This window comes from Sceloporus undulatus, chromosome 5, assembly GCF_019175285.1.
Source record: "Sceloporus undulatus isolate JIND9_A2432 ecotype Alabama chromosome 5, SceUnd_v1.1, whole genome shotgun sequence".
NCBI lineage: Eukaryota > Metazoa > Chordata > Lepidosauria > Squamata > Phrynosomatidae > Sceloporus > Sceloporus undulatus.
In genome coordinates this window covers 103,812,905-103,828,097 of record NC_056526.1, presented here as the reverse complement: position 1 = coordinate 103,828,097, position 15,193 = coordinate 103,812,905, and the positions used below count along the sequence as shown (strand labels likewise).

At 40.9% G+C, this 15,193-nt stretch overlaps 1 long non-coding RNA gene across 1 annotated transcript; it reads right to left on the bottom strand.

Annotated features, from left to right (window-relative positions):
- Positions 1-3,593: 3,593 nt before the first annotated feature.
- On the bottom strand, positions 3,594-10,313 carry LOC121931937. Its single transcript, XR_006104231.1, has 3 exons — positions 10,236-10,313; positions 6,981-7,067; positions 3,594-3,775 (listed from the first exon to the last, which is right to left on the bottom strand). It is a non-coding gene; the product is annotated as an uncharacterized LOC121931937 (long non-coding RNA).
- Between the last annotated feature and the right edge of the window lie 4,880 nt (positions 10,314-15,193).

Below are 15,193 nucleotides of genomic sequence, written 5' to 3'. Positions count from 1 at the left end.
TTTTAAAAAAAAATAACCTGTCAGTGTGAAAAATTATTCATTATTAAGATCTGCTGCCCTTTTATAATCCAACCACATAATGTGAAAATATAACTGCTTCTCTTCAGAATTTAATAGCACCTCATAAACTGCAAACTTGAGCACTGATTCTTTCTTTCCACAGATTCATCCCATTGGTATTTAGGTTTTTTTAGGTGACTGGATGGACCACAACTTAAACAGCGTAATTACCCATATTTCATTCCATAAAATTAAAAAGATGCAAGATGTGAACAAGTTATTTTGAAAGCATACCTCAGGAGTGACTTAGTGCACTGGTTCATTTTAAAAAATAATTGAAGAGGTTCTGCTTGTGATGGTGGTTAAAGATGAATTGGCTCAGGAGGCTAGTAAAGATACAAGCACACCTCAGTTATCAAAGCCTGTGACAAAAAAGTTCCTTTCTACAAAGTCTTCTTATGCCCGTCCATTTGTCTAGCTGGATTTTAAGGTAAAGAGCAGCTACCTCTAGAATTTCTTACTGAGCATGCATGAACAGCAAAAAAGAGAAAGAGGGACAGCGGATAAACCTCCCTCCCCAGCTCCCCCAAACAAGTTCTGCACTAGGGTAAGTTAAAGGATAGACCTATAGGTTTGATCAAGAAAATTGGAATTGGAAGAAAAGTGGAGGTTGGTGAAACAACAAGTCATTCCTGTATGCCTTTCGGCAGATGCCTTCAGGTGGTCTCTATAAGGTTCAAAATGTTTTTGTTTGCTTACGCCAAACTTGCCTAACAGGATTGTCTTGTTTGACATATACAGATTTATAATTTTTAGTAAACCGTTTGCTGAAACAAAAGACTTTTCTCAATGTTGGTACTGCTCTTTTTTCTGTGGGATAGGGACCTACCTATTCTTTCCATGTTATTCCTGCCTCAGGGACCAAATTTATATTAAAAAAACTAATGCCCAGGAACATATCTACTCTGAGCTATACATGTGCTAGTTTATACTATATGAAGACATATGTGGCTCAAGTTAAGGATATTTGAAGGATAATCTGCCTTACAAACTTGCCCCGCTTTGAGATTTTCTGGGGAGGCCCTTCTCTCAGCCCTATAACTCTTACGCGTACACAGGTAGACCTTAGGGAACATGGGAAAGGCTGTCCTTGCTGTCTTCTTACAGGCTGTAAATAATGTTTCTTTTCTTTTTTCAGATTTTGCAGAGCTGATTGCTTAAGGAGAAAGGCTCTTTTATAATGGTTTATGCTTTTAACAGTGTCAAGGTGAGACTCACCCACACAACGTCTTTTCTCGGATGGCAGCCCAATGGTGTTTTCTTTTTATTCCACCACTGCCACCCCCTTACTCCATATGTGCAATAAGTGACAGTTCATGGCAGACCCAATAGTGAACAATCTCATGGTGTTAGTCAGCCTCCCCCTCCCCCTTGCTATTCCCAAATAGCCTATTTTCTTTTTCTTTTCTTTTCTTTCTTTTCTTTTTCTTTTTACTAAATCACATTCCCATAACTCCAGAATTATGTTACAAATGTTTCTTTTAATCCCAAAACGCATGCTGGGTAGGGCATAGGGCAGAAAAGTGGGGTTAAGGGGGAATGCAGAAAAGATGGTGGGGAATCGTCAATGGCACAAAAGCCCCCCTTGCACTATTGAAGAGAGGTGTTCTCTAAAAACCACTATGTGTTTGTTCTCTTCAAATAACATGATTGCAACAAGATCAAGGCAAGACCAAAGCTTGGGTGATAAAATCCTTAGCCTCTAGACATCTGGCAGCAGGTTTTATATTCCTACATTTCAGGTAGGAAGATACGAATTAACTAACTTTACAGCAGGAAATGAGGTTGGAATTGGTTTAAGGTAAATATATCAAACCAGTCTTTTCAGAGCCAATTTCGATTCTGGTTCTTTGATCACTACTTTCCCAGAATATTATAGTTGCCCCTTCCAACTCGTGGGGGATCCGTTCTGAGAAAATGGCGTCTTGCTCATATGTGAGCCCCATAGAGAATAATGCCGCATGTGCCCATGGAGCATGTGCGGGGCCATACGTGCCCATTTTAAAGATAGCAGCTCGTCCCTCCCACAAAGAGCGAGACCATGGACTTCAAGTACGTACATATGGAGGGACAACTGTATATCCATTTTGTTTATCTGACTTTGCTGCTTCCAGACCTTTCAGTAGCCAGCCACACAACTTCTATGTGGATAGAGGTTGTGAATTGTTCCATTTACCACATTATTTTCTAAACAATTAATTCATGTGTGTATGTTCATGCACCGTCTGGTCACCAGCTAAGTTATGGTGACCCCATGAATTTTATGGGGTTTTCTTAGACAAGGAATACTCAGACGTGATTTGCCATTGCCTTCCATTGAATTTAGCCTACAATGCCTAGTGTTCCTTGTTGGTCCCTCATCCTAGCACTACCAAGGCTTGATTATGATGAGCTTCTAATATCCGATATGACCTGGTGCCTAATACTTTCATAATAAGCAATTTTATATCATTCCCTATATCTTCTCTCTAGTTACAGAAGATTCCTAGTATTTGGGGTTGTATGATTAGATCTAGACGCTTCCTCCCTGCCCCCTGCTGTCTAAAAGAATGCTTGCTACCAGTATGAGACTGATGCAACAGACGCACACTGACACTCATCTATGCAACAGAAGACTATCACTTTCCCAGCCCATCTCTGGAAGATAATACAGTATTGACACACAACACACATCTTCTCAATGCTTCAGAAAAAAATCCGCTTGGACTTCTCCAGACAGACATCATATTAGATTAGATTTTTGCACAGAGTGTTTCCACTGCAGAGTACATACTGAGATAAAAGATAAAAAAAATAGCATCACTTACTACACAATCTTAGCAGTACAGAATGTGATGCCAACCACAACCATAGAAACAGTATTGGTACTGTAATTTAAAAAAAGGCGTGGGCCTTGTTAGATGCCTGACAATCCCAACTGCTAGACCTGCCCAGTGTATTGCTTCTGAACAAGGAGCTACAACTCAACTACATGGCTAGCAGCCATTGATAAACCCAAGTAATCTGTGTTCACACTATGAAATGCAGGTATTACGATAATATACCTAGATATGTTTATGAATTAGGAAAGTTAACAATGTTTGTTTCTTGTAAACAAAACCTTGTATTACATGCCTTTCAGATGGTTTGGTCATTTTGTCCCAAAAATATTGTTTATATCAAGCTCATTAGTTTCTCAGTAAATATAAAATTAGTGTTGAATACTCTCTCTCTCTCTCTCTCTGGCTTTGCTTCGCGAACGAAGATTCAGGAAGGACGCATCCCGCGCTTTGTACAAGCACGTTGGTGACTAAAAAGGCCAATTCGGGATAAACAGGTCCGGTTGCAGAAAGCACAACAGAAAGTCTCCTTGGGTGATGTTTCCAGGTTGCGGTACTTTCTGCGTTGTCGTTTCTCTTCGAGGCTCGTTCGGCATGAGCTTTCAAAGAAGGCTGCAGCGTCATGGATAGTGCATCTCCATGCCTCCCGATGCGAGGCCAGGGAGGACCATGGTTGGTGATCTATCTGGCCAAGCCTGAGATGTTGTTTCAGGGTGTCCTTGTATCTCTTCTTTGGGGCGCCCCTCTTACGCTGACCCGTGGCGAGCTCACCGTAGAATACTATTTTGGGGAGGCGGTGGTCCTTCATCCTAGAAACGTGTCCTGCCCAGCGCAGTTAGTGAATACACTAACATTTTTATTAGGTCAACCTATCCTTAGTGATGCATAGAACTCTCCTAGAAGAAGGGAAAGTAAAGAGATTAAAGACTTATTAACCACAATAATACACTCAGTTTATATTATGAGTTTTAGTTTTCAGGTCCTGAAAATGGCAAACATATATTAAAAATGATAAAATTACATACAGAACTAAAGAATAACACTATCAAATTCAGATAATATAATTTCTTTATCATCAGTCAACATCATTTCTTGACAGTAATTAAATCAGGCTGATGAACAATCAAAGCAAGTGAAGTTTCCCCAAGAAATTCCCCCTATAGTTCCAGGGAGATAAACTCAAGAAGCATTACAAAGAACTTCCCAGCATAACTTTAATTCTACTCTTGAGGTTTGCTGTTTATAGCAATGAATTCCAATTGCAGATCTGTTCTTCCTCACCCTGTCATGGGTATGTTTCAACTAAGACTTGATGATGATGATGATGATGATGATGATGATGATTCTGTTTATTTATATCCCACCTTCCTCCCGGTACAGGGAGTCCAAGTTAAAACAGTATAAAATATGAGAAATACAAAAAAAAATTAAACAATTAATGTTTAATTGTTAATACAGCCAACATCCTACTAATGAAGGAAGGCCCTATGACTGAGCCCACTGGTCCCATGGAACAAACCCTCCCACCTCCCCAAAATTCAAGAATAAGCATGAACTAGAAACAACTAATCACTTGCCCAAGGAGCATCAGATAATACTTTGCTAACCAGTGCTTAAAATAATGAAAGAATAAATCCTTGGCTCTAATAACATTAAGAGGGTGGAGTAGAGAACACATCTACCTACATAGGTAGCCCAGGAAGAAGTCTTGCCAGTCTTTTATTAGGGAAGTCAGATGTAAATAAGCATTAGGTCTCAATAAAGAACTGAACATCTGATAACCTGCAGACAGCTTACATAAATAGGAATAAATATAAAGATACCTTCAAACATTTTCCAGATAAAAACCGAGACACACTTGTCCATGCACCACTAGATTGTAGTCAAGATGACAAAAATTATTAGTGTAGAAGAACAGACAAGTTAGAGAGGCTAAAGCAATTTCGTCTGAGCCTCCTGGGAAGGACAAGATGCCAACCCTCAGTTCACAGCTCCTTTCCTCTCCTCTCTGTGTACAACTGAGTCAAACTACTTTTGCACTTTGAACTCAAGTTTGCAGCAGGCAGCTTAAGTAAAGTAAAGACAAAAGGGGGAAGTGGGATGATGAGAGAGAAACTTGGACCTTTTAAAAGCAGTCTGGAAACCATGCCCTATGAGGAAGGCCTTAGGGAGCTGGGGATGTTTAGCCTGGAGAAGAGAAGGTTAAGAGGTGATATGACAGCCCTGTTTAAATACTTGAAGGGATGTCATATTGATGAGGGAGTAAGCTTGTTTTCTGCTGCTCCAGAGACTAGGACCCGGAACAATGGATGCAAAGAGATTCCACCTCAATAATAATAATAATAATAATAATAATAATAATAATAGGATTTATTTATATGCCACCCAATCACTGGGAATCCGGGTGGCTTACAACAGAGGGGATAACAGACGGTTCCCTGCCCTCAGGCTTACGATCTAAAAAGACACGACACAAAAGGAGAATGGAGAATGGTGGGGAAGAAGGGATCAGGTCCAGCATTCTTCTCTCCCTCTAAGGCCTGGACCAAGGCAGATGGACTGGAGGGAGGGCTCTGCTTCTTAATCGAAGTCGGGCCCAATGGCGTTGGGCCTGTCCTTTCACTCCCTCCCAAGCCAGAAGATGACAGTTGGAAGGAGGGAGGGGAGGGCTCTTCCTCTTCGGGCCTGATGGAACTTAGGAGGAACTTCCTGACAGTAAGGGCTGTTCGACAGTGGAACACTCTTCCTCAGAGTGTAGTGGTGTCTCCATCCTTGGAGGTCTTTAAACAGAGGCTGGATGGCCATCTGTCAGGGATGCTTTGATTGAGAGTTCCTGCATGGCAGGGGGTGGCACTGGATGGCCCTTGTGGTCCCTTCCAACTCTATGATTCTATGAAAAAACACCTGGGATGACAGAGCCTTAGTCAGTACTGTCTCTGCCAAAATGGGAAGTTATTTACAATGGTATTTTGTAAGAATTAGTAGGGACTACTTTGTACCTTACTTTTTCATTATTACAGACCTGACTGTGTACTGGAGCAGGTAGCAGGGTGGGGAAACTGAGGCCCAGACTACACGCAGCCTCTTGGAGCTGGTTGCTTTTTTTGTTTGTTTTGTTTTTTGGTAGTCACTAGGCCCAACACACACACCATGCTCCTAAATGATCTGGGGATAATGTTTTGGTCTCCTGGGCCATTGACATCCAGGTAATGACTTTTTGGGAAAGGGCCTCTTCTGGGCCTAAAATGCCCCATAGAGGGGGGAAACAATGAAATAGGCTTCCTACAACCTGGTGGGGTATTGGGGAAGGGTGGTCTTCCAAGGTCCTCTACAGCGACAATGTGGCCTTCGCCCTAACCCATGACAGCTGCTCACCTCTGCTGTGTGGAAATGACAGGAAATGGATATTAAAGTACTTTTTGACCATCAGACTTCAGTTCGGAAGGGAAGAGATGAGGATAAGTAGGGAGGGTGGAGATTAATTTCAGCAGAACACAAAGACCCTATTTTCTGAAACCCTTCAGACTGGGCAAATAGTATAATGAAAGGACATTTTTTATGGCTTGGAAAATATATTTCACAGGAACTCTAGCAATTTCATTAAAAATAGAGAAATTTTAAAAAAAATTGAAATTGTGTCCTTGCACAGGTTTTTATTTATTTCTTTTAAACAAGTGGGTACAATTACATATTAGCAACATTTCCCACAGTTTCTAGGTAGAAATGAAAATAAATGAGAAACATACCTCAAATGTGGCTACACATTTTCCAATCATTTTATTGCAATTTTAAAAAAAGAACAATAGTAGATGTAAACATAACATACGCTATATGTCAGTTAAACATCTGCATTTACATGGTTATATAAATTTGAACAGTGTATCCCAACAGCTTAAACTAATTAAGATAATTGCATTTTCCAAACCTTTCTTCAGTTGCTATTCTTATATTCAATATAAGAAACTTATTAATTTTTAATAATTAAACAAGGGAATTTGTACTTCAGTATGCATAGCTTGTATACTTGCCTAATTAACAGTTAATAAGAATAATTACTGAGAGGACATAATTATAATATTGATGCTCCTGAGAAGTAATCACCTGAAATCTGAAGGACCAGAAAAGCAAGGCTGGCTGGTTTGTACTCATCTTCTTCAAATGGAATCTGTGGGTGCTTCCATATTCACTCTATAAAAGACAAACAAAATACAGCTGTGGATATTTGTGTATTAAAGTTCAAGGAGAGTTCTTAAGTTATATATGTAGTGAATTAATTTGAAAATAAAAATACATGCTAGAATTACACATGCTGGAATTACAAATGTGCAATTAAAATCATATTAAGAAATCTAGTTGTTGCTGAGTGCCTTCACATCATTCAAGACTTATGATGACTCTAAGGTGAACTTATTGCCTTCCAGTCAGACTGAGAAAGTGTATCATAGAATCATAGAGTTGGAAGAGACCGCAAAGGCCATCCAGTCCAACCCCCTGCCATGCAGGAAATCCAGATCAAAGCATCCCCGACAGATGGCCATCCAGCCTCCGTTTGAAGACCTCCAAGGAGGGAGACTCGGCTACACTCCAAGGAAGTGTGTTCCACTGTCAAACAGCCCTTACTGTCAGGAAGTTCCTCCTAATGTTGAGCTGGAATCTCTTTTCCTGCAGCTTGCATCCATTGCTCCGGGTCCTAGTCTCTGGAGCAGCAGAAAACAAGCTTGCTCCCTCCTCAATATGACATCCCTTCAAATATTTAAATAGGGCTATCATATCACCTCTTAACCTTCTTTTCTCCAGGCTAAACATACCCAGCTCCCTAAGGCGTTCCTCATAGGGCATGGTTTCCAGACCTTTCACCATTTTAACTTTTCCAAAATCACCAGAGGGTTTCCATGGCTGAGTATGGATTCGAACCCTGGTTTCCAAAGTTGTAGTCCAGCACTCAAATCAGTACACCACACTCTAGCTCTTAAGAACATTAGCATGGTCCTTCAAACTGTGAAAAACTCAACATAAAAACACTAGCTTACAAGTAAGGTTACAACTGAACTCCCAAAGACTGAGGAGAGAATTAGTAGCAATTGTGACCTCAAAAGCAGACACAGCTTGTGAACACAATGCCGCTTTGCCTGCAGATTGTTAAATTTATTCATAGCTTAATAACAGAGCTGAGAGAGATCTTTTCCACATGAAAATGGACTTTACACCAGAGACAGCATGGTGTAGTGGTTTCAGCACTGGACAATGTATGACTCTGGAGGCTAGGGTTTGAATCCCAGCTTGGCCATTGAAACCCACTGAGTGACCTTGGATCACACTCTCAGCCTCAGAAGATGGCAACGTCAACCCCCTCTGAACAAATAATAATAATAATAATAATAATAATAATAATAATAATAATAATGGGACCCAGACAGGAGGAAAAGGAGACAGAGCAGGAGGCCCTTTAACAGCTCCAGGCCCCCTCCTTCCCAGGATCAGCAGCGAGGCATGGGCGGCATGGGCGGAGGTGGGAGAGCACTCGGCCCAGTCCTCACTCCTACACTCCAGCGGTTCCCTCAGCGTGGGCAAAAGTCCTATAAAAGCCTGGCTCCTCCACTCCTGCCGCTGTTTCAAAAGGAGGGATAAAGAGGAAGGGTAGGAGGCCCCCTAACATCTCTTGGGAGCACCTGCACCTTTTGTCTCTCTCCCCTCCCTTTTTGTCCGATCCTGTCCTGGGCAGGAATTTTAGATTTAGTTGATAGTGTATGCTTGCTTATTTTAACTTTTTAACTCTTACCTGCATCTTTTGGTCCATGGGGTCATAAATAGATTTATTTTAGTTTGTACAGTGTGCCCTTGCTTTACATGGGGGATCCGTTCCAGACTCCCCCGTGTAAAGCAAATTCCGCGTATGCTCGAGACCCATTTAAATGAATGGGGCTTGTGCACGTGACAGTGCGTGCACGCCATGGGTGCGCACCCCATTAGTCCCTATGAGGCAAAATGGGGCAGAGGCATCACTTGGACCATTAACCAAGGATGTAGCAGACTTACACAAAACCGTGTAAGCAAATGCAAATGGGAAACCATTCAGAGTCAGGGGCTTTCCCAGCAGATAATGTTCACCAATCAGCAGACATTAATCCTCTTTTGCATTAGCCTCCCAGCCTGAGGCCAGCCATCAGCACAGAACAATACACATGCAAATCACTCCTGCATCCCCAGGCTCACACAGTATATATACACCCAACTTTTTCCAGGCAAAGCATTCTCTGAAGATGCCAGCCACTGATGCTGCCGAAACATCAGGAAGAAACTCTTCTAGAACATGGCCACATAGCCTGAAAAATCCACAAAAAGCCATGGATGCCGGCCATGAAAGCCTTCGACTTCACATTACACAAAATCCTATACCGTTGTAGACTCAGGGTACAGTACTGGGCAACGTCTCAGGGACCTGCATTGTTTCTCTGGATCTCCAGATAAGGAGACAAATCTCAGACCAAGAAGCACCGTGGGAGGAGCAAGTTTCATGTTTAAACTTTGGTCTCTCTATTCTCACCCAGTGATAGGTTTCTTTGTCTCATCTCAGAGAAGTTGTAGGTGTGCAGTGCTGTGCTGATGCACCAAAAAGCCAGGAAAAGGGGAGTACACCTGAACATGAAACGTATAACCACCCTTTGGTGATGTCATGAGAGGGGAGGCATGTCATCATGCTTAATATGTTAAGCATGGTTTTTTTTTCAGTCTCTGAAAATTTTTCCTAGCTCTGTTCAACTCTTTTGCAAACACTGCCTATGGAAAAATATGGGACTGTAATGGATCCTTTCTCTCAGATTGACCCCATAGCTCCAACTCCTAGGGATCCTGTTACTCACCATTCCCATGCTCCCCCAATTGTCTTCTTTTCTGGATTGAGTTACTGGGTCTCAAGGTGACCTCTTAGTGTGGACAAGTTTGTGTGTTAGCTTTGAGTTCTTTATGGTAAGCACAATTCATGGAGAAAGAAGGCAGACTGAGAGTCCAGGTTTACAAAGAGAGAATTAAAGTGGTTTATTATATCCTGCAGAATAGTAAATGCTTTAACAAGTTCCAGTACTTGTTGTTGTTGTCTGCCTTCAAGTCATTTTTTACTTATGGCGACCCTAAGGTGAATTTATCATGGGGTTAACTTGGCAAGTTTCTTCAGAGGGGGCTTGCCATTGCCATCCCTTGAGGCTGAGAATGTGTGACTTACCTAAGGTCATCCGGTGGGTTTCTCTGGCCAGCTGGGATCCGAACCCTGGCCTGCAGAGCCCTAACCCAACGCTCAAAACCACTACAACATGCTGGATCCTTTCCAATACTTAGTTCCAGGCATATAATGATACTCACCCAGAGTTATATCAGACCTTGTCCTTTAATTAATTCAGGCAACGTGTACACATTCACTCCCCATTGACTCATCCAGCTGTCAATCTGTTTAGACTTCCACATATTCCTGCTTTTTATACTTTCGGATCCCTGCTGCCCCCCTTTCATAATCACTCTAAACTGTGATTGGCTACCTTGAAGTTAATCCTTTCACAGGGATTTGTAGTCCAACCAAGTATTTTTTTTCCTGATCTCTGCTTTGGACACAAAAGTCAACAGGAGCCACATGGGGCCAAGTGAGTGTATTTATGTATGTACTTCAAGATAATGTTCTCACCTGAGATAACTCTCCTTTACACGCAGGAAAGGGTCTTAGTTTTAGATGCATTTAAAAATATACCGGTACTTCTATATGCAAAGTGTTGGCATAGGTGTGCAGTGACAAAAACAAACAAAAACTAGACCCAAACAGAGGTGCTTGACCTCAACAGTAGCTCACACACAGCAGAGTGTAGAAAAACAACTCAGTATGCAGTACAGTATTGCAGTATTTGGAAACCAGGCATTGACCAACCTGAAATGAGGCACAGACACAGTTGACTCCTTCCAAAGTCCTTGGAGGCTTTTACTTCCTGTTGCAATATGTACAATATATACAACAAAAGCTCTGACTTCTGTAAACATACACTTGTCTGATATATTTACAATCCGCACTCTCCAAGGTAACACAGCAATTCGTCTGTCCAATCTACTATCTCCAACCTACACCTGCTCTGGGTTTCAGAGTCCATATACATTACTAACAACTAAGGATTGACACCTGGTGTTCCTCACCATTTATAGCCATATAATTATTTTATAACATCTTAAAAAGACATTTTACCCAACACAAGGTTCCCTCTTTGGGCCAAGCTAATATCTGTTGCATGGACAACAAAGAATATGTGTTAATTTCTGCAATGTGTACTTGTATATATTTTATGTTCCTCTGTGTGTGTGTGTGTGTGTGTGTGTATATATCACTTTGATTTTTTGAACCGATAGATCAATATTTGTAAAAATAATACATAATGAACAAGCAAACATCACATATTTTTCTTTGATTTTGTTTAAGTCTTTGTCTTTCAAGTCAAAGTAGATACAAAAAGCAAGTGACCTAGTCACCATTTTGCAACATCCCTGAGTATGTTCTGTGTCACTTTAAAATACATCCACTTCCAAGATGATTGCTCGGTTAATGTAGTCAAACAGGGTAGCAGTGCTATTGTCACAGGAGTTTATCACACTGGAGCTATTTTTGGTATTAAAGAGAAATAAAAGCAAAATTAAAACATCCTGCAAATAAAGGGGGAAATTTCGCAAATGAGGATCACACGCATTTGCATTCTGCGCATAATAATGTCAAAATAGGGGGAAAACTGAAGTTGCATTTCATACTCAGTGATGTTTACAGTGGAGATAAAGTAGAAATAAAGGAGAATTGCATGTACTGCGCATGTCCACAAATGGAGGGTAGGGGGAGTCATCCCACAGCTGGAAATCATGGAGCTTCTGCCTCCTTTTGTGACGGCTAGGAAGTGGGGACTTTGGACTGCCCCTGAGGTCCCGTGCCTCATAGGGCTTTTGGGAAGGAGCAGGCACCTAGAGATCATTATGGGGTCTTCCTTCCACCCCAACAAGGCAATCTATGCCAGGATTGTGAGTAGCTTGGAGACATATAAAGGTGCCTTTATCTATCTCCCTATTACACTATCTGTCTTCGTGTGTGTGTGTGTATGTGCATGGAAAGATACACGTATACATAGTGCTGGTACAGTAAATATATAGTTTCAGAAACCAAAACATGCTCCCACGCATTCTGCCAGCCAGCATCAAGTCCCACCAAATGATATCTCCCAGAGGAATGGGTAATGCTGTGCCTAACCTCCTTTTCAAAACCAGACACGATCTTGAGTGGGGAGGCAGCAGCTCTTTTTCCAAGGCTCCACCGGCAGGAATCCCACCCCACAGAACCATGGGAAAACCAGAAGAACAAGAAAAACGAGGGTTATCACAAAGATAATGTGAATTTGCCGATCATACCATCGCAATTTTGCAAATAAAGCGAATTCGAAAATGCATTTTCGCTACGGTTCCGAAGTTAAAAACATGTAGGTTAATTCTACGTTATGTCTGGTTTAACTGCAGTCTTTGTGCGACATCGTCTGAAATTGTGTCATGTACTTATGCATTTTTTCAGGAATTTTTGGGATAACCTCTTGATCTCCTTCGTGTGATAAACTATCATTTCCTTATTGAATCCAAGAAACTGGCTAAAGTGTGAACTGGCTGTGAAACAGCATTATTTTAACAACAAAAGTATTATGGCACCTTAAAGACTAATTTGGTGCAGGCTTTTGTGAATGGTAGCCTGCTTCATCTGTTGAATAGTATGTTGACTTTGCAGACAGGATTTTGCACACACAGGAAACTGCAGTCACCAAAACCAGAGACAACTGAAATGCAATACACATACACATACACCCCTATCTGCATAATACAGTTGGCCCTCCATATCCACGGATTCATCATCCACAGCTTGAAAATATTCCCAAATGATATAAATCCCCCCAAAAAGCAAACCTTGATTTTGCCATTTTGTATAAGGGGCACCATGTCACTACACCATTGTATTTAACGGGACTTGAAAATCCATGGATTTTGGTATCTACCAGGTGAGCGAGGGTCCTGGAACCAAAACCCAGCAGATACCAAGGGCCCACTGTACACTTCCCAGAATTCCATAGCCTTGAGCCATGGTAGTTAAAGTGGTGTCATACTGGATTATTTCTGCAGTGCAGATGCAGCCACAGTGTTGTGGTGCCTTAAAGACGAGTAAGTTTTATTGGACATGTTTTAATGGACCACTTCATTAGATGCATGGAACATAGAACAAATTGTCAGATATTTATAAACATCTATGTTTGGAGGAATAGGCAGGGGAATGAAAATGCAGAAGGTACAGTACTAACAAGTAATGATCTTAACAGATGAGAAGTGAACAAGACACTCATTGTGGATAATAATGTATGGTGATTAAAAAGTCTTTGTCCAATCAATACTGAGTTTAATCCAATTTCATTCAAGATTAATACATATTTACTTAACAGTGACCATTAACAAACAATAGTCAGGTGAAAACAAATATTCTTTGTACTGATAAACTAATTAACACATGTGATGTGATAAACAGTCTTTGGAGATAGGCCACAAGAGATAAGAATTAATCTTCTTGATAAATTCAAAGGCTGATACAAAGAGAAAACAGCTGAAGAAGACTTCAAGATGCTCACTTCATACTTCTTGTGCTTTCAAGAGAGACAAAGCCTGTTTATTTCACTGTAAATCAGCTCACTTTTGCATGAACTGCTGCTAATCAGTGCAAGAAATCCAGGCCTTACTGCCTTCCTTAATTTCTACCCTGCTTTTCAGTCCAGAAAAATCTTACTCATTTTTCATTTTTATGCTGCCTTTCTCCCAAAAAAGGGACTCAAGGCATCTCACATAACAACAACAACAACAACTTTACAGTAAAAATGTTAAAAAATCATCTTGAAGGTGCTTTATATGAAAAAAGCAACCCCATATCTGGCATTCTAAGTCAATATGATCCCTGCAATATCCCCACAGAATGGATGTCCTCACTGCAAAGAAGGCCAAGGCACCACAAAAGCTAGGGTCTTCAAGGGGAAAAAATTTAGGAAACATTCAATAAAAGCTTAAAAATACTCCTATAAATATAAATTCCTGCTCAATATGGAGGGCATTTTGAAATTTCTCATGGACCGAAGGTTGAAATAGAGGATGTGTCCTGGAAAAGGAGAACATATGGTCACCCTGAGTAAGGTACTAAAAAAGAGTTGCCAACATCACCTTCAGATTTTGTATTTCTTTTTACATATATTAACCTGGTTATTGTTTTTGAGGGAGGATGTTGTTTTTCCCTCCTCTGTGGAAGGGATGCCTGTGTTTTCCCCACAGATTCTTGAGAGACATAGAGCAGTGGTCCCCAGCCGTCTTGGTCAATAATATGGGATTCTGGGAGCTGAAGTCCAAAATCCCTTCTGGGATTCTGGGACCACTGAATTAATATAGAATGAGAGATCCAAAACCGACAGCAGAAATAATCCGGTTTTAAGACCACTTTAACTGCCCCAGCTCAATGCTAGGGAATCCTGGGAAATGTTGTTTATTGTGGCACCAGAGTTCTGTCTGAGAGAGAAGGCTATGTTTCATAAAACTACACTACACTAGCTACCATTGTTAAAACTGGACTTGCTACTTCATTTCCATACACAAAGGATTTGTAATTTGAATTGACATTCTCACATACCAATGGCATATATATATATATATATATATATTATATATATATATATGTCCCTGGTTTCCACTCCACTAAAATGAGTCTGAAGAATTCTTTCAGTCGGTTGCAAAGGTGCTACAAGATCTCTCAGAAAACTAGTTCCCAGATTTCCTTAGCACTAAGCCAGGGCAGTTAAAGTGGTCTCAAATTGAATTATTTATGCAATGTGGCTGCAGTTCCAGTCTGTCATTCTTGTGGCCTCAGATTTTTTTTGTTTTCTCCTCTTTTCTGTGTTTTTAATTGTGTGTGTGTGTGTGTGTGTGTGTGTGTGTGTGTGTTTGAATATTGTGAAGCCTCAGTTCTGGGAAAAGAGCAGGATAAAAATAAATATAATAAGTTACTAATAAATTAAAGCCCACGCTGTTTATTGGATTTATATTTTGGTTATGCTCTGTGCTCTGAGAGGGCTTTACATCTTGAGTTCCTGCCATGGAGCCTCTCCTCAGTAACTCGTTCTTATACAGGGCAAAGGGCAAGGCAAGCGGGTCAGGCAGGGTTTCAGGTGTCTCTTCACCGTTGGGTCACAATGCTGTTTGTGTTGTTGTAGTGGTGGCATTGGTGTTGATATTGTTGT